Source organism: Dermacentor andersoni, chromosome 10 (genome assembly GCF_023375885.2).
Source record: "Dermacentor andersoni chromosome 10, qqDerAnde1_hic_scaffold, whole genome shotgun sequence".
In the NCBI taxonomy this organism is placed as follows: Eukaryota; Metazoa; Arthropoda; class Arachnida; order Ixodida; family Ixodidae; genus Dermacentor; species Dermacentor andersoni.
In genome coordinates, this window is record NC_092823.1 from 2,991,192 (window position 1) to 3,010,146 (window position 18,955).

Below are 18,955 nucleotides of genomic sequence, written 5' to 3' on the forward strand. Positions count from 1 at the left end.
AACCGAAACTTTGCACTCGTCTTCCGGGGGTTGTGTGTACTGCAGCGAGACTCCTCTTTCGCGCTTCTCTAAGAACACTTTGTGTCATCTGGCGCTGCCACCCTAATGCTTGCGCGTGGCCTTCGAAATGCGTGGCCTTCGAAATGCGTGGCACGCCAATGGGTGCGAACGCCAAGTGTCATGCGACGACCGGACTCATCGCGCTTCTTTCTGGACGCACTCCGCCACCTGGTGACACTGCCGAGAAGTCCGCGCATTGCCTCCGAGATGAGAAGCTAGGCGCGCCGCTGTCTGCGAATGTTGAAAATTGCTCCGTCGCTTTTCGCACACTCATTAGGCACAAGCTCAGTGACAAAGTAGGCCTGAGGTTCATTGAAGAACTGTACATACCCAGTGCATTTGTGGAACAGCTTTCTAAAGCGTTGGCGCAAAAGGCGTACATTGAAACGTGGCACGTACCCAGCGCATCTGGTGCGCAACCTGCTAACACTGCTGGTAGGCGGAAAGACGGTTACCCCCACCCCCCCCCCCCACACACGCACACGCACATGCAAAAACGCACGGGACCCGCCGTGGTTGCTCAGTGGCTATGGTGTTGGGCTGCTGAGCACGAGGTCGTGGGATCGAATCCCGGCCACGGCGGCCGCATTTCGATGGGGGCGAAATGCGAAAACACCCGTGTGCTTAGATTTAGGTGCACGTTAAAGAACCCCAGGTGGTCGAAATTTCCGGAGTCCTCCACTACGGCGTGCCTCATAATCAGGAAGTGGTTTTGGCACGTAAAACCCCATAATTTAATTTAATTATTTTTAACAAACACACGCACACACAGCCCAGGAAAGTGCGCGAAGTATCCCAATAATGCTAACCAAATAAAAGCAGTAATAGAAAAAGGTCGTTGAGTACCGTCTAAGCTGCCTGTTACAGTTATATAAGTACCATATTCTTCATCAAATCTTCTGAAATCAAATTTTCAGTCAACTAACATAATTTTGATTTTTTCCATTTCCATTCCCGAACCATTTCCAGCGTTACTTTATTGGAACGATTGCCAGAAAATAATAGTATTGCTTCGTCCTCGAACAAAGCGCAACGAAAATATATATCGTGACCGGTAAAGCAAGCGAAAATAAAACCACCTTTCAGTTTCTTGCTTCTTCTGGCGAGGAGACGTGTCGAACTACGCTGAATCTTTTTTTTTTATTTATGACGAAAAAATTTAGGCAGGCAGCAGAAGTCCCAGGAAAAGACGCAATGTCAGGGCTTTGCCATAGCAGCAGCTTTCTTGTTCTTGGTCTGTCGGTAATTTTATTCGATTGGGCTTGTCTATGTGCTGTCGTGAAGCCTCTGTGATTATGCTGGCACGACGAAAAAAAAAAAAGGCGACCTTTGCAATATGTAATTTTGACTACACTTTCACCTGACGTGGACAGAATCTGTAATCGCGTATTCTTCAATTATTCACGTGCTGAACCTTTTTTCAGCAACATTACCGCTGTTATGCTAATATGATTTTAAGCACCCGTATTTGCGAAAGACTTGCGCATACGTCGTATTTTCAAGACTAGCGAATTCAGTTCCTAGAATCACAGCAGCGCAATATATCGCTTTTATATAATCTGAGGCTTATATGGGTTGATAATATTTTAGTTTCCCGGAATTTTTCTAGCTCTCTTCTTGCAGATAACGAGATTCTGGCCCCTTAAGCTATAATATTTGTTGAGGCGGGCATTACCTGCACGAGAAATGAAAAGTTTTACTAATGGCCAGAAGGTCGCAAGCTTTACGGCCCATATTGCAATTTACGAATTGTCGCCCATGTGTTTGCAAGGCACATCCACTTAACACGAATTTCCAGATTGATGGCAGTATGGGCTATTCGAACACAGTGCACAAGAAATATACAGGGACAGGCAGAGTAACTACACCACAAAGCACCGACTGCAACTGGTTTAGTGACACGCGAAGCGCTTGTAGATATACGATTGGACGAATAGGCGTGTTCAAAAAACAACAACAAAGCCAAGATTATATACGTGAAGCCTTTTCTCGAGATCGGTGAAAACACTCGCGCGAATAAAAGCCATGTCACATACAACAAAAGAACTGCAAAACTAAACTACGAATGTCATCTGCAGACCCAGTCACCACGTGAAACCTGGCAGCCTTAAAACAATCGTTATTAGATCACTATGCCTAAAAGGAGGTGCACCTTGTCACTTAACAACACCGACAGAAACGCAATTTTATTTAAGCTTTCAAATCTCGCCTGCTTCCACTATTGCCCGCGCGCTCATCTCCGCGCATCTGCGCTGAATTGGTGTCTACTCGAAGAAAGGCCCCTTCTTCCTTACACCATTTGCAGTCCCAGCAATGTATTCTTTAAAAAAAATTATGAGGTTTTACGCCCCAAAAGCACTTTCTGATCGTGGCACGCGGTAGTGGAGGAGTCTGGAAATTTCGATCACCTGGGCTTCTTTCGCGTGCGCCTAAATCTATGTACACGGGCCTTTTCGCACTTCTCCCCCGTCGAAATGCGGCTGCCGCGGCCGGGATTTGATCCCGCGACCTCGTGCTCAGCAGCCCGACACCATAGCCACTGGGCAACCACAGCGGGTAATGTATTCTTAGATGTCTAGAGGCAGTAGTGACGTTATCGTTATGCTCCCCGAGCCTATCGCTTGAGCTTCTGCCAGTTTGGCCGACGTATAGGCTCGGCCGCAGAGCAAGAGAATTGAGTAGACCACCTTTTGTGTGCGTGGAACAAATTGCCGTTGGTGACTAATGGTGCAACTTCTGTTCTGACTGTCGGAAGGGTTGACCTTCTCGCACTGTTGAGATAACCTTTTCCGGTGCTGAAAAGACCACTTCCACACCTGCACGTTTTCCTATTTCCCTGAGGTTATGAGAGACAGCATGCATGTAGACAACGACGGATACCTTTTTTTCCCTGCAATCTGAGCCAGCCGCATTTATTTCGGGAGCTAGCTTCTTTTTTTTTTCAGATTTAGGCATGGTGGCCCAATAACATTTCTTTTAAGGCTATCGGTTCACTTGGGGACTCGGTCTGGAAAGTACATTCGTAGTTCAGTCTTGCTGTTTCTTTTGCTTTGTATGTGACGTGGCTTTTATTCGCACGAGTGTTTTCACCACTCTCGAGGAAGGGCTTCTCGTAACTTCCTGGCTTTGTTGTTGTTTCTAACGTGCGCGTGAGCGTCGAATCGTATATTTACAAGCGCATCGCGTGTCAATAATGCAGTTGCAGTCATCGCTTTGTGGTGTTGGTAACTCTGTCAGTCCCTGTCGTTTTATAAAAGTAGACATGTATAACCAACTAGCCCACCAGTACGTCCTGAGCAGTTTGGAGATATGCGTAATCAAACTAACCTCTAATATGTACTGTTGTTAACTCATTTCGTTATGAAAACGCCAGTTTATGCACTGACACACAATATAACTGGAACGCCCATGTATTTCGGCCTGTGCTTTGGGAAATAATATCTGGTAACTGGTGTGATCCTACATATCCATCTCAAGTGGATACGCCTTGCAAACTCACCGGCTACAATTCGTAAATTGCAATGCGGGCCTTGATGTAATTAATTAACAAGTTCTGTAGTAGCAGTTTGTTAACTAGATCAGCGTACACCCTTGCTTTTCATCCCCCGTCCATTGTTCTATATAGCGCTCCACTCAATCATGTAGCAACGACTAGTCCAAACTTGTGCGTTGCTGAGCTGTAATACCTAGCACACAATTTATGTTCCCCTAATTAAGTCAACAGTTTTTAAAGTGTTAGCATTAGGATATATTAGAGGGGGGGATTAAATGTGTGTAAAGTGTGGAAAGCTGGACGCGTGGTAGGGGTGTATGTATATGTATATGTATACATTTCGATATCCCCACACGCTAAGCTACCTCGAGACTCGTGAAAAGGAGAGGCAATCCAAAGTGCGCTGCTACCGCGAAGATCCATACGCTCAGGATGGGTTACAATCACGATGAGCCCATGATTGCGACGACGTAGATCGATGTCTAAGGGTTCGCGATATGATTCCCCCCGGCTGAAGCACTGCGTAGACTCAAACAGACAATTTCGTTCAGTGCAATTGTGTGTTCTGGAAAGAAAAAAAGGAAAACACTGGGAATCAATATCTGTAGCTTGGCTTTCCCGACCTGTTATCTGAAGGTGCGATCTTGTTCTATATCTGTCGCATAAGCTTACATTCAAGCGTTTTTTTTTCTCTGTCCATTCACATGTTTCTTTTCTTAACATATCTATAGTGAGAGAAAATATATGGGCGAGGTAAAGGTGTGAAAAAAAAAAAAAACACCTGCGCTCAAGCATACTTTTTGAAATGCAGCGGGAAACTCTACAGCTTGTAGTGTGCACATAAATGAATATCTCTTTTACAGTGAAAAGAAGGTGATAAATTTTGAAGTATCATCAGAATATTCGGTAAATAGAGGCATGCCAAGATACGGAGCTCGAACGTGGCGTGCAAAAAGTCATAAGCCTGAACATACGTGTCTAAACGCGAGTGGCAGCCTCCTATACGTATATAGGGTGTTTCAGCTAACGCTTTTCTCTTCCCCTTCTCTCTTCCCCCAGTGTAGGGTAGCCAACCAGACTATTGACTGGTTAACATCCCTGCCTTCCTGTATTCTTCTCTGTCTCTTTCTCTCAGCTAACGCTAGGCAGCCAAGATGTTCAAAGTAAAAGGTTATTGAAAAAGGCAGGGCAGGATAAAATGTGAAGACCTACAGTGTTCTGTTGACCGAGCCGTGATGTCCAAACACTGTAGGTCCTAATGTCATATCTTCCACCCTGATCTAGCCATATTTTTTTTGAGTGGCTTGGGCATACGTTAGTGAGGACACACGGCATAGAAGGATCAAACATTTCAAAGCGCCGCTCTTCGGCGTTTGTTCTTGCGTCGAGCGTTGGCGTTCCCGACGAAACTCAGCGAACGCGGGCATAAAAAAAAAAAAAGCCGGCGCAGCAGAGGGAGTGCGAGGGGGAAAGCAGAGGAGGAGGGTATGGCAAAAGCATGCGAAGAAGAGCATAGTACCGCCCAAGACGAGACGGCCGCTACGAGATGGCACGAGAGTAACGTACCGTCGTCTGTTCACTGATGACTTTCTTTACCTTTCTTCGGTCGCTGCTTTTCACAGGCTAACAAATGCTAAACGTTCTGCCTCGATGCTTGACGCCCCTGGATGTATCAGAAGTTCATCGAATGTTATTGATAGTTTAATTCGTTGGCTGTTGCCACCAAAGCGTTCTTTAGGTTCGTGTCGGCGCCTCTGTCACATTGTACCGTCGCCAAATCTGCCTACGGTCGGCGCGGAGCTCGACGTCGGTACAGTGTGAGCTAAAGCTAAAGCTAAAGAGAGCTGTCGCCGACAGTCGGCAGACCGAAATCGGTGCCGGGTCGGCCTAGTGTGAGTGAGCCTTAAGCAATGGAAAGGTGTGCGGGCGTCCAGTAGAAAATTTCTATATGGCTAAACATCTGTAGTGAAGAAGTAGCCAGGAGTAGAAGTAAACGCTCAAATCCTTGAAAGCATATCTTTTTTTGGAATCCAAACAGGCACTTGTTGTTATTGCAGCAAAATGTGGTATCATCCTGCAGCGTCAAGTGCGCGCTGTCAGTATACATGCGCCAAGCTTGCCATGACACTAATTTTCCCTGTCACTTTCTCGTTTTTACTTTAGTTATACACGTGGTCATGTCTGTTGCCAAAAGTCATGAACACGTTGCAGTTCCTTCCCGCAGTGCCATTCGACAGCAGTTGTCCCCCGTTAGACAGCCGCTAGTAACTCAATGTTGCACCGACTTCCTATCAGAGTATGTTGGCGCGTTGCTTGAAACGTTTCCTGGTATGAAAGGACGTGAACTGTACCGTAGGGTTTGATTAGGTAAATACTACTACTTGAACAAATATTTCATCCAGCTTGATTGAAAATAAACTGTAATATAATCGTGCGCAAATCACCTCTTCGTACCTAAATTTGTTTGCCGCTGTCAGCCTACAAAAGGGAAGTGCACCTTATAGTCATATTTAGCGACATGTAAATAGCCCTTCAGGTAGGTGCAGATCAAAATTTTCACTTTTGGGAAGTGTATTTAGATAAGTAAAAAAGAGAACAACACTGAACCGAAATAAAGACAGTGCGAAGCGTCGGGCTAACTACACAGATTATTCTTCGGTAATATCTGCAGCCCCAAAGATGTATGGACTGAGAGGCGCGGAAGAACGGCCTTTAGTAGAATTGGTAGATGTTCCTAGAAGCATTTGGCGTCATTGTACAATGCTATTTTTAATCTGGCGCCCTGTGGCCATTGTAGCCCTTGTGCCATAAAACACTAATTAATAAATATTTTTAACATTGCAATATTTTTCTCTCCTTTTTCTATACTGTAGCCGATGATATTCTAGCAAGTGTATTATACTTCTCTTGTTCGGCCCAGACCCCCCCTCCGCTCCCTTCATTCCTCCCCATACAAAGACACGTTCATCGCCGTGCTGCTCCATATCTCAATAACCTCTCGCACCGTATGCCTGATTCCACGCAACTCTGTCGCCCTCGCGTTGTTTTGTATTTCATTTCGCTGCATGCCAGCAAGTGTTTCTAGCAAGACGCGCGCCTCTAACAACGAAATAGCACCCCAAAGTTATTCAGTCGTCGCGTCGGACCAGAAATTTACAAAAGCTCAAGAAGTAGTTCGTTTCACAGAGGACGTTAGCGAAAACTTTAACTGCAGTAAAATGGCAACGTCTAGGAAAATATAAATGCTCTCCGACCGCCGGCGAAGGCACGGGCTACGGCCCGCTGAGATAGATGAGAATGGGGAACAGGAAAAGGTAGCTGGAGAGTGATCAAGCTCTGTTAGACAGGAATGAAGGAAAAGATGGCGGGCCCTGAATAGGATCCCGCCAGGAAGGAGCAGCGAATATCGAATTTACCATTTCGACAATGCGCCAGAGGAGATGAGTGTCAGTTATATTCGCTGGCGCGAGTGCTCAAAAGAACTCCCGTGCCATGATCTGCTTTAAAAAGAGCAGGAAGTTAAAAAAGAACAAAGCTAGAAGAACGGAAAGTCATGTAGACGAAGGAGCTCACGACAGGAGATTGCATCATGAAAGCCAAAATATAGGGAGGTTTTCGAGAATGCCTGAAAGGAGATCAGTATCAGTTGATTCGTTGGAGAAAATGCCAAAGGGGGCTGTTGCGCCACAATACACCCAGATTAAACAAAATAGTAGGGAACTGTATCGCATTGCCGCGTTAGAAACTGCCGCTGACATGGGCACAGAGCTTTGGGCTCGCTAACATGGGCGCATTGAAATCTCGAGAAATGACGTGATGACAGCGTACGAAGCCTGCGGGGCGGCCGCATTTAATCGCTGATTTGACAGCCTCGACAACACAGACAGTTTTGAATCAGTCCTGACAATGTGAGCTGTGGAATTTTGTGAGCGCCTGTATAGCAGGAAAAAGACGCACAATGTGCCATTCGTGCTTTTCCTTCGTGGTTGTGCATTCAGGTTATGATCGTACAATTCTTTCTCGTAGTTTTATTCAAGGAGCTGCAGGAATGCAGCTCACTTGTGCTTTCACACGGCAAAGGGAGTCACAAGGGCTTCTAGTATTGGCTTATGTCACAACACATCATTAGGAAAATGAGCTGCGGCGAGGTTACAAGAAGTCGAGGAGTACATGAGAGAGACAAAGAAATACCAGACATTTGTCATGGTTGCTAATTAACTTGAAGCACCCCACTTATGGTCTGTAAAATTATAGAACACAATGCACAGATGATCCTCATTTAAAATTTTGTCATAGCACTGAGGACAATTTTCGCCTTTAAGCAACTACGGGCAGCTGATTGGTGTTTTCACTCGCTGAAAGCAAAAATACATATTGCATGAGTCTAAGGTAATGCTTCACTTGCTGTCTTAGTATGAATAATTTCAGGCTTTTGTAGGTTTTCGCCAAGATCCTGCTCACCTTTAACGCTTGTGTAAAGTGCAATTCGTCGTCAAAGGAGTTTTTGAATCTCCAAGCATACCGCGGCTTTTCTCCCCCTCGCCTACCTCTCTCCATCTCATATTTCTATTCCCTGTTTCCCGTCCACTAGATTAGGCTTTCAACGGGACGCATTTCTGGTTAAAATCCCTGGCTTATCTCTCTATTCCTCCTCCTCCTCCTCCTCCTCCTCCTCCTCCTCCTCCTCCTCCTCCCCAAGCTCCTCGATAACATCCTCTCTTCAAAATTTAGAGGAGTGAAATCCTCAATATCTTGCTATCCAGAACAAGCCATATTAACTATCATGCCACTGTAACACGATCACACTGTGTGATAAAGATTTTTACACACCCATTTTCTGTACATCTACCCACGTGTTCAGTTATTTGACACCCACACCTCGTCTGGCTAAGGAGCCTTAACTGTCTGCTCATTTGTTTACGCATGATGGCGGCCCTCAAATGTTCTACGTTTACTGTGCGCGAAAACAAAAACTGAAAAACCGCATTATGAAGGAACATGGTAAAATATTTCGCGCGTATGGCGTGGTTGAAATAAAGGTCGTAAAAATATGCAGCAGTTACCATGGTAAAAGTAAGTGTATTTCACTGGATATAATATTATTATGAGCCGGAGTTAAAATAATCGTAGATATTACGCATAAGTTTGTCCCGAATTGAGCAGGAAACACTGTGCCGCTGCTTCGGTAGGCTGAGTGTTTCACAAACCACCAGCAATTTTAAAATACAGTCAAATCTTTCTATCATCGCTGATGGTGGGGCTCAAAATATAGAGATATCTGCTAAAACTTTCAGGTAGCTATGGGGAAGAACATGGATTAAGATGGATCCGCAATTTCCTTTTTAATCTTCAGCTATTGACAGCAGTTGATAATTCTTCCTCTCCTCTTTCGCACGTTAATTCAGGTGTACCACAAGGCAGCGTTCTTGGGCCATTACTATTTCTAATATACATTAATGACTTACCCAGTAACATTTCCTCACACGTGCGCATTGTTGCAGGCGACTGCATTCTTTATCGTTCCATCAAATGTGCCGATGATCATGCAAACCTCCGAAAAGATCTTCAACTTACTTATCTTTGGTGTAAGACTTGGCTAATGAAGCTTAACTTTTCTAAATGTAAAATTATCTCTTTTAGCCACCAGCATACTAAATCTACGTTTCCTTATCACATGAATAACCACTATTTTGCATGATACTCAAGATAAATATCTTGGTGTTCACCTAACTTCGACTCTTTTGTGGTCAACGCAAATTGCATACATATGCGCCAATTCTTCAGGATCATTAGGGTGCATAAGACGCAAGTTGCATACTTCTACTAAAGAGATTCGTAAAATAGCGTATCTAACATTTGTTCGACCTCGGCTTGAATACGCCGCATCCGTCTGGTCTCACTATCAGAAATACTTGATCAAAAAACTCGAATCTACCCAGAATAGGGCTGCGCGTTTTATTCACGTTGTTATGACTATAATAAAACTCGACCTCTCATTGCAGCCCTTGCATGATCGTCGTGATATAGCTCTGCTATCTTTATTTCATAAATACGTCCAAATATAGGACCATCAGTCCTGCCTCTTGAACCTCCTCATTACAGGTCACACCGGCAGTACAATCAGTTCAATTTCATGCATATCTACAGAAAGACTAATTCATTTCGCTACTCCGCTCTTCCAAGAGCCATTCGCCTTTGGAACAATCTTCCTAACGCCGTCGCTTACGAGAGTGACCAGGGAAAATTCCGGCATCAACTAGCAACGCATCTTTCAAACTCTACATAACCTAACGTGTTATTTTTTGTTGAGCTTCCTGTTAATATTGTGCTAGTACCCCTTAAATGCTGTTTTATTATAGCCAAATATTGTCCCGCTCACTCTGTAATTCCATTGGTTATATTTTACTTTGTGAAAATTTCTTGTTCACTTACCTGTCGCGTACAAAAGCGTTCGGTTTGTCTTTCGCACAATTTTTAACGCTACATTACTGCATGTTAGCGCACACTGTAATTTTGTATATGTATTAACATATGTATTCTAATTAATGTATAACATATGAGTGTACTCTCCCCCCTTACACGATGCCTGTAGGAGCCTGTAAGGTATCTTTAAATAAATAAATAAATAAAGAGCATTCTTCAATATCGAAGCCCACTGATCCCTCTCCTGAAGTGCAATAACTGTTTCATGAGAGTCATTCTAAGCCTAATTTCACGCAGTTGTTGCTTTTCTTGCCCTAATCTTCGTGTACTCTACGGGCGATCATTCTAAACGAAAGCACTTCAAGGGGTCCGAAGCAGAGTTTCGGTGAAGCGCAAGAGCACGGACAATCTGGCACAGAAGAGGCACTGTAACGACAAACTCTTCGTACCCTTGGGTCCTAAGTTGTGACCGATGAATGCAGCATATACAAAGAAAGAACACACTGGCCCAGCCAAACGAGAGAGTGGGGTTTCGCTTGGCCGAAACCTCTTGCTCCTGGTGATTTGGTGAAGCACGGTCCTGTCTCCGGCAAGATGAGCGTATTATGACGACAGCGTTAACGCAGCAGAATGCGCATGACCAACGCGCCCGAGGGAATAACACGCCCCTCATCTTCGAACAGCGATGGCGTGTGACGATACAATGTCGACACGAGGCAGATACATCAGCTGGAGCCCCGCTGTTGCTAGGCGGGGATGGGCTGGAAGGTACTGATGGAAGCGCGGGAAGAGCTTGAACCTGGTGGATCTGAATCAAGTCGCCGCGGAAGCCCTGCTGCACAACATAAGGACATGATTTGGAGTGATGAAAAGTAGGTGAAGTGTTGACATGGTTGCCCAACGGGCTTTACCTATTAGTTTCAGTTATTTTCTCTGCCAGTCTCGCGTCAATAAAGCTTGTGAAAGTAGCGTTGAGCTTGTTAGAATAGCACTTTGGCACACTGAACAACTTTTAAAAAATATACATATGTCACTATAGTAGCTTTATAGTGCATTTTAAGATACGGGCGCCTTTCTTTTACTACCAACTTTTCACCCATTGTTACGTTAAAAAGGGGCTTCTTAGTTTTCTGTTGTTCGTGTTACGGACGCTATTAAAATGTTTTCTGGTAAACAGTCTGAAACGTTCTTCTTGGCAAGTGCTCACCAGAGCAGTTTGTTCGTTCATTGCTGAACAAGAACCTTGGTCGTAACATAAATGTGTGTTCATTTATAATTGTTCCGTCTAGACTTTGGGCGTGAATTGAAACTATGATATCAAATAGAGAAGAAAGCAGCAACCAGAGATACACTAAGGTGTCAGTGGGCGAAAGAATGTGCTAGATGTGTTGTCATGGTCTTCAATGGCGCGCACTAACATCCTCAGGCTAACACTCATTCTGAATATGAAAGATAAGTGTAATGAAGTAAAAATGAAACATTCTTTTGGGGCAACAGTAAATACGAAGTTGTGCGAAGTTGGGAAAAGTATAATGGTGTCATAAATAAATCACGCGTATTTACGTGTCAAAACCGCAATCTCATTATGAAGCACGACGTAGTGGGGGATTCCGGAACAATTTGAACCACCTGGGGTTCTATGACGTGCACCTAAATCTAAGCACACGGGTGTTATCGCATTTCGCCCCCTTCGAAATGCTGCCGCCGTGGCCGAGGTTCGACCCCGCGAAATTGTGCTTAGCAGCCCAACGGTATAGTCCCTATGCAACCACGGCGGGTAGAGTCGACGTTCAGCAATGCAGTTCTCTGCTCTGATTGAAAAAATATTCTTGGAGTTTAAAGCTAAGGAAAGGTCGACCGGCTGATTGACATTTGGTTATCACGGTAAACCACAAATTAGGCAGTACAGGGTCACACAGGGTTGGCATCTTTTGAAGTAAGAGACGCCGAGGGCAAAATTATCTTTGAAGAAAGGCCAAGAAACATACATCAAAACAAACGTGCGACTAACGTGCACACGTAGCTTTACCTGAAAAGCGTGGACACCGAATGAAATAAGAGGTCAGGAAAGTTGGCAACCAAGTACACGGTAATTGAAAGTCTAAATAGACAACCAGGAGCCATGGACAAGAAAGTGAGAGAAACGTGGATCGTAAATTCGGTGGAACGCATCTAAAGAAATAAGCCCATGGAGATTGACAAAATGGCAAGAAAGATAGCAGGAGGGGAACGCTTGTGATGAAGCAAAGGTATTTGAGGCCGTAGTTGGCTGCCTGAGGATAAAACTAAACCAGTGTAAATGTGCGCCACAGGATGAGGCATAAGTGGGGTACAAAAAATACATCAGCCGACTCAGTACATCGTTATGGAATGCGAAGGTATTCAACTAGTGAGAACCATTGGCCGCCTTCCATAAGCATTGTAATCTAAAGAGGATAGAACACTTAACTGGTCAGCAGTCGAGATAATTTAAAAAGCCTTCTGAACATTGGCGCACTGACAGTGACAGCCACAATTGATATCGTTCCAAGCATAGGTAACTGTAAAATATAGAGATAGATGTTTCAAAGACAGAAGTGAAGATCGAGGCCAGATAGACAAATTGCTAGACAGATATAGAGGTAGTAAAACGCGCTTACACAAGACATGCTAAGTGACTATTTGTCGCCGCCCCGCCTAAAAGTGTACGCCAGTAAACATCATAGTAAACATAATCTATATCAGTGTCACATTTTGTACACATGCATAAATCCCAAGAATGTGGAAGTGGCAACCACTGTTGCTGTAGCTCAATTTGTAAGAGCATTGTACGCAGATTGCGAAGGATGTGAATTCACCGGTGGTAAGTTATTCTTTGGTCCACCTTCATTTGACTTTATCATTTATAAATTTCAAATAAAGAAACAAGTGATCTCCCCTATGCTTTCCATGGATTCGTTATCTGTTGCCTCTGTAGGGTTACAGAAACACTCGTATGCCGTAAATAGTACAAGAGCAATATAGCAATTACTCTATGAATTATAACGAAGATACGTCATAAGATTTAATAAGTACTGTCGTCGCACTACGCATCATCAACGCCGCCACTAACTGTGCTCATAAACATCTCAACATAAACATACACGAATATGCGGAGACAAGAGAATGGCAGCCCTATATGTGACATTATGGAGCTGATGATTCATTACGGGCTTATCAATGTTCTTCGCTTAAATTGCCAGCCGCGCTGTCATAAATTGACAAAGAGCGCTTTTAAATCAGTTAAAGAGGATGTCACCTTGATGAAATTGTAATTTGTCGCAGAAGAAAAAATACGGTGGTAACTCTTCGAGAAGACAGTTCTGAATAAAGTTATCTGCGTGGCGCAGAGAAGTAGGGTTGTTGTTGGCTTCGCTAATCTTTTAAAATGGGTAGCCAGTATATCAGGTTTGTTCTACTTGGTAAGGGCGTTTCCATGCAAAATACAGATTATCCCGAAAAACACCTTACACGCTTATTCACAAGTATATACAAAGAAAAGGTCAATAGCGCAATGGCGGTTTCTTGGTTGAAGTATGTGATTACCTCAAAAGATCTTTTATTCATCGTAATAAACCAATCGAACTCCTATTGTGCATGCGTGCTCTATTTCGTTTAAATTTTTATTTCCCTAAAGAGCCCCACAAGGACGTGTTATATAACGGTTGGAAAGATTGAAACAAAAGAAAAGCTTACTGCCACGTAGTTTCTGTTCGAAAGATGGCCAGACAGATTTTCGGTAATTGATAATGCCCAGGTGATGGTGACGGACACATGATGTAGGTTGCTCCAATCTCACCTTGCACGGAGGAAGAAGACGTTGATAAGACGCTTGGGCGCAAGCTTTATCTTCGGCTGCCAGATTTCATTCCGATTTTTTTAGCTGAATTCGTGGCAGTGGTAGCTAGAATTACGCAAATTAGGACCATCAATTACGTCAGCCGGGATAATCACTGATTCGTTATTTATTTGTTTATTTATTTATTTACTTATTTATTTATTTATTTGTTTATTTATTTATTTATTTATTTATTTATTTATTTATTTGTTATCATACCCTCAGGGCCCAATGGGCATTACAGAGGGGGTGGGTACATGGTTTACGAATAAAAAGCAGTCAAGCCTATAAGGACAAGGACAAGATAAACAGAGAGTAAGAGCAGCAAAATAAAATGAAAAAAAAAAAAACCCAGCAAAATGCGAGTCATTTTAAAAGATGATCTGTCACAGCGGTCTTCAATGATGACGCATTGGTTAAGGTGGCGATAGAAGAGGGAATGCGGTTCCACTCAGAACAGGTTTTCGGCATAAAAGAATGCAGGAACATGTCAGTGCGACAAAGAGGAACAGCTACCTTATTGCTGTGATCAATACGGTAGGATAAGTACACTAGCTGCGAAATGAGTTGCTGATTCAATGAACGGCGATGGAACACTTTGTGAAATAAACAAAGGCGCGAGTTGTTGCGCCGAGTTTGAAGGTTTGGAAGTCTAAGTAACGATTTCATCTGCAAGACACTAGCGGCAGGTGAATAGTTCGACATAATAAAACGACCTGATCGATTCTTACGGAATTATATGGATTGAATGAGAGTGCAGTGTGCCGGATCGCAAACTGCACTCGCGTATTCGAGTTTCGGACGAACGGAAGTTTGATAAAGCATTAATTTCAGGCACTGTGGAGCTTGGACAAAAATGCGTCGGAAATAACCGAGAGTGCAATTTGCATTATCTATGATGTAGTCAATGTGAGTATGCCATGACAAGTCATCAGATATGTAGACACCGAGATACTTGTATGTGGACACGCGCTCCAGTCCGATGCCATTAAGAGGTAGCTTTAGCTCGGGCCCAACTCCGACGCGGCCTATTCAAATACATGTAAAAACGCCAAAACGTTTCTCTGAGATAACCCCTGGACAGATTTTAATGAAATTTGTTCCATTTGAGAGAGAAAGTTAAATTCTAGTGACTGTTGGAAGCGGAATTTTGATTTAGGGCTTGAATTTTGTTAAACGGATTTTCAAAAATTCAGACATTTGAAAAAAAATAGAAGCACGAAGTTTACAAGCTAATAGCTCTGCATCAAGAACAGATATCGCGATTCTGTAAACGGCATCCATTAGACCATTCAAAGCGGACAAATTTGATATGTCAGTTTACATCTTACGTGAATTTGCTACGTTGTTTACGAAGGTTCTGCAAAAGTTGTAATTCCACATTACTCCGTTTTTTGAGGTTCATGTGTAACATACAAATTTTATCCGCTTTAGATGTGCTATCAGGTACAATTCACAGAATTGCGATATAATTTTTTTCTTGCGGAGTTACGGAGTTGTAAACTTGATAGTTTCGTTTTCTGAAAATTTGCGATTTTCGACAAATTTTTATAATAATTTGACCACCTAAATCGAAAATTCGAAACCAACGGTCACTAGATCTTAAGCTTTTCTTTTAAATGGAGCAAACCCCGTCAAATTTGGTGCAGTGGTTGCCGAGAAAAACGAGTTCTCCTTTTACATGTATTTAGATAGGAGCACCCGAGCTAAAGCTTCCTCTTAATTCTGGATTCTGACGACAATGAGGCATTAGTGCTTCGCGAAAATGTCATATCCTTGCATTTACTGATGTTAAGGGTCATTAACCATTTATTGCACCATTCAGATACTTTATTTAGGTCAGCTTGAAGGACAAGTGTATCATTAGGGTTATTTATTTTGCGATAGATAGCGCAGTCGTCTGCAAATACCTTTATACTAGAGTTAATGTTACCTAGAAGATTATTTATGTAGATCAGGAATAGTAGTGGACATAAAACGGAACCTTGAGGGACGCCAGATTCAACAGGACAAGGAGAGGAAGCGTGATTGTTAGCGATAACATATTCGGTTCGGTTAGATAAAAAGCATTCGATCCATTTGATCATTGTGCTCATCACTTACTGCTTCTCGTGATTCTCGCGTAATGAGGACGTTTCGTTCATTCATTAGTACCTGGCTACATGAGAAGCGTGCGTTTGATTTGTGTGCCTGGCCATAAAGGACTAATTATAAATGAAATTGCAGACTCTCTAGCCAAGGCATCCATAAGCGGCCTGATTCTCCCTTATTGCCTTTTGACTGCTCATGTTACTGCTGCTAGATTTCGCAGGAGTGTTATTATGCAGGCAGTGTCAGGCTCCGCAATTACCAGCTCTGTGGATTACCGACATCTCCGATACCCTTGGCACAGAGATTTTTGCCAAGCACGAAAAATTGAAGTGTTCTTCACGAGGCTGCACTGCTGTATACCAGCGTAGAACTTCTATCTCCAGATGTCTGGTCTGGTCCCCTCTCCATTAAGCTGATTATGTGGCGAAGCGGAAACAATAGGCCACCTCTTGTTGTCTTGCAGGCATTCTTCTATTATAAGAAAACGACTTGAAAACCCGCTTCGCAATATTGGCCTAAATTTATCAGTGCCTGTGATCCTATCTTTTGGAGCCTGCATTCTTGGGTTCAGTCACAGAAGTGTTTGGCTTCTTATAGCTTCACAATCCAAAATTACCTAATTGAAACCAATCGAATACCTTGTTAGACTATCGTTCTCCCTCCCCACCACATCTTTTATTTCTTATCTATTGTTAGATTTTTTTCATACACAGTTTTCTTCTAATTATTTTTTCTTCACACGCAAAACGTTACTCTTTAAGCTCCAGCGTTTAAATTGTTAGCTCCCTTGTTTTGATACACCTAATTTAATCACCCGATTCATGGCGAATCCCCCACTGTGGGTATGTGCCACAGCCACTCACGCGAACAACAAGAACCTCCAGTGGGTGACGGGTGGCATCATGTAAAACGCGTTTACAAATGAGGAAAACAAAGCAAAAAAAAAAAAGAAACGGACGAAAAAGAGATGGTGTGGTTACTGAGCGACAAAAAAAAAGAATATTTTGCGCTGCATACTAGTCAGGCAAGCGTCTTCAACTATGTAGTACTTATTCCATGCAGAAAGAAAACCTTTCCATTCACCTGTGCGTGAAAAGTGCTTCTATGGCTTTTTCTTTGGCTTTTGTGTATTTTTATGATATTTTGCTTGGGATGGATTTATTAGGTCCAGGATTTTATGATTAAACACTGGCTTCATTTGATGAAGAGGTCGGCAACAAAAGTCAGCTTCCAGATATCGGAAAATAGTCATTAGTTCGACGTTAATTGACCCAGAGCAACTTCTATCACACAGTGTAATTGTTTTCTTGTGTTTTTTCTGACGTTCTGGGCATCAGAAAAACTTTACATCAATAACTTTAGGCTGCTAATTTCTTGGAGGCACGTAGCAGATTATAGGCTACTAGGATGAGTACCCAATATTAAGCATAAATTATTAGCTGTGTCTTAGAAATACAAATAGGTTCTTTGTTAGTTCTTTATTAGTTGAGTAACGTTGAATTTGAAACAAACATACATAAAAGCTCTTCATTCTGCGTTATTTACAAGTCGAACAGTTTGGTTCTGCCAGTCAGTTCCAAGAAGATTGAACTCACAGAAAACGAGAAGGCGGCACTGCAGCAACCTAAATGTATGTTATCCAGCTACGAAGAAAAATTACTTGTCCCGTGCGATGACCTGTAAAATACACCAAGTAGCAATGTTTGCGCAATGTGGGTTTCGCAGTTGTATTAAAAGATAAATGCTCGATTTCCCAAAAAGAGAATATGGCGAATAATTATGTTTTACGAAGGCAAACGATATGTCTGCGCGGTGCACAGGTCCCAAGACGCCGAAGATCCATCGGTGGTCGCCTCGCCTTTAACGGGACTGACAACTGGCCAGAATGTGTTGTGAGACGTTGATGGAAATGACGGTAATTTATAGGGACTAAATCCAGCACGCTGTTCGCGAGTTAAGTAGGAATTATAATTTTTATTTGGCAAAGAAAGTATCAAAAACCAGTAAAAAGGTGAGACCTGGTGGTTAAATCTTGGTACTTCCCGATGTATTCTGTAAAATTACTGTAGATAAGTCGACTGGTATTAAGTACATCATAACTATTGCTTCAAATTACAGTTGCTAAATTATTAAACCCTAGCGCATTATTTTATGATTAGGAAATCAAAAACGCACCTGTGGCTACGACAACACGCTGAACTCCGTATCACGTGTAAAGGCATAGTTTTATCTGTGATCCGATTGGCTTCCTTTCGGCAGATTAAATACCAAAAGTGTTGGAGAGGACACCACGCAATGACGTAGCTATTAGCACAGAAATAATTTAACAATTCGGAAAACATGACTCGCAGAAACATCGACTTGATAAACAAAATTATACTTTGTTTCTGCACGGCCACACTTGTGGCCTGCCTCCCACTAGTGCCGACCTATAATCACTACCACGCTAACCTATCGCCGTTTTCAGCTTGCTTCTAGTGACCGACCTCACTGCAGCGTGCTTCTAATGAACGATATCCTCACTGCAGATCGAAAAATTCTGATAAATATGTTCCATGATGTTTTCCGCGTTAGCACTTCAGAAGTAAACAATCAGAGCCGTAAGCTTCTCATTGAACTAAAGAAACGTGGGTACCATGGAAATCGGTTCTCAGTCCCTTTAAATTAGGTTCCAGCGGTGATGGGGCCGTTTATTACGGTGAGAGCGTCGGGTAGTCCAGCACTTCTGGGCTCAAGAAGTACGAGACACTGGTGCTGGATGAGTGTCCGAAACCAGCTTCCTCTTCCGCGAGCACAATAGGCCAGTCTGGCAATGTGCGCGCTTGCGTTTCTTTCGGCCTGGAACGAACGATTAAGCGGCGATAAAGGCGAGCTTTTGCATTGGGAAGGGAAGCGGATTAGTCTGTGCAGGGCCGCAGCTGCCAAGTCACCTACAGAGGAAGCCCACGTATACCCCAATTTATAGGGGTTCCATTATACCTTTCTTTTTTTAATACTGCACGCGTCCCTCAGCATTCAGACTTATATGTTCA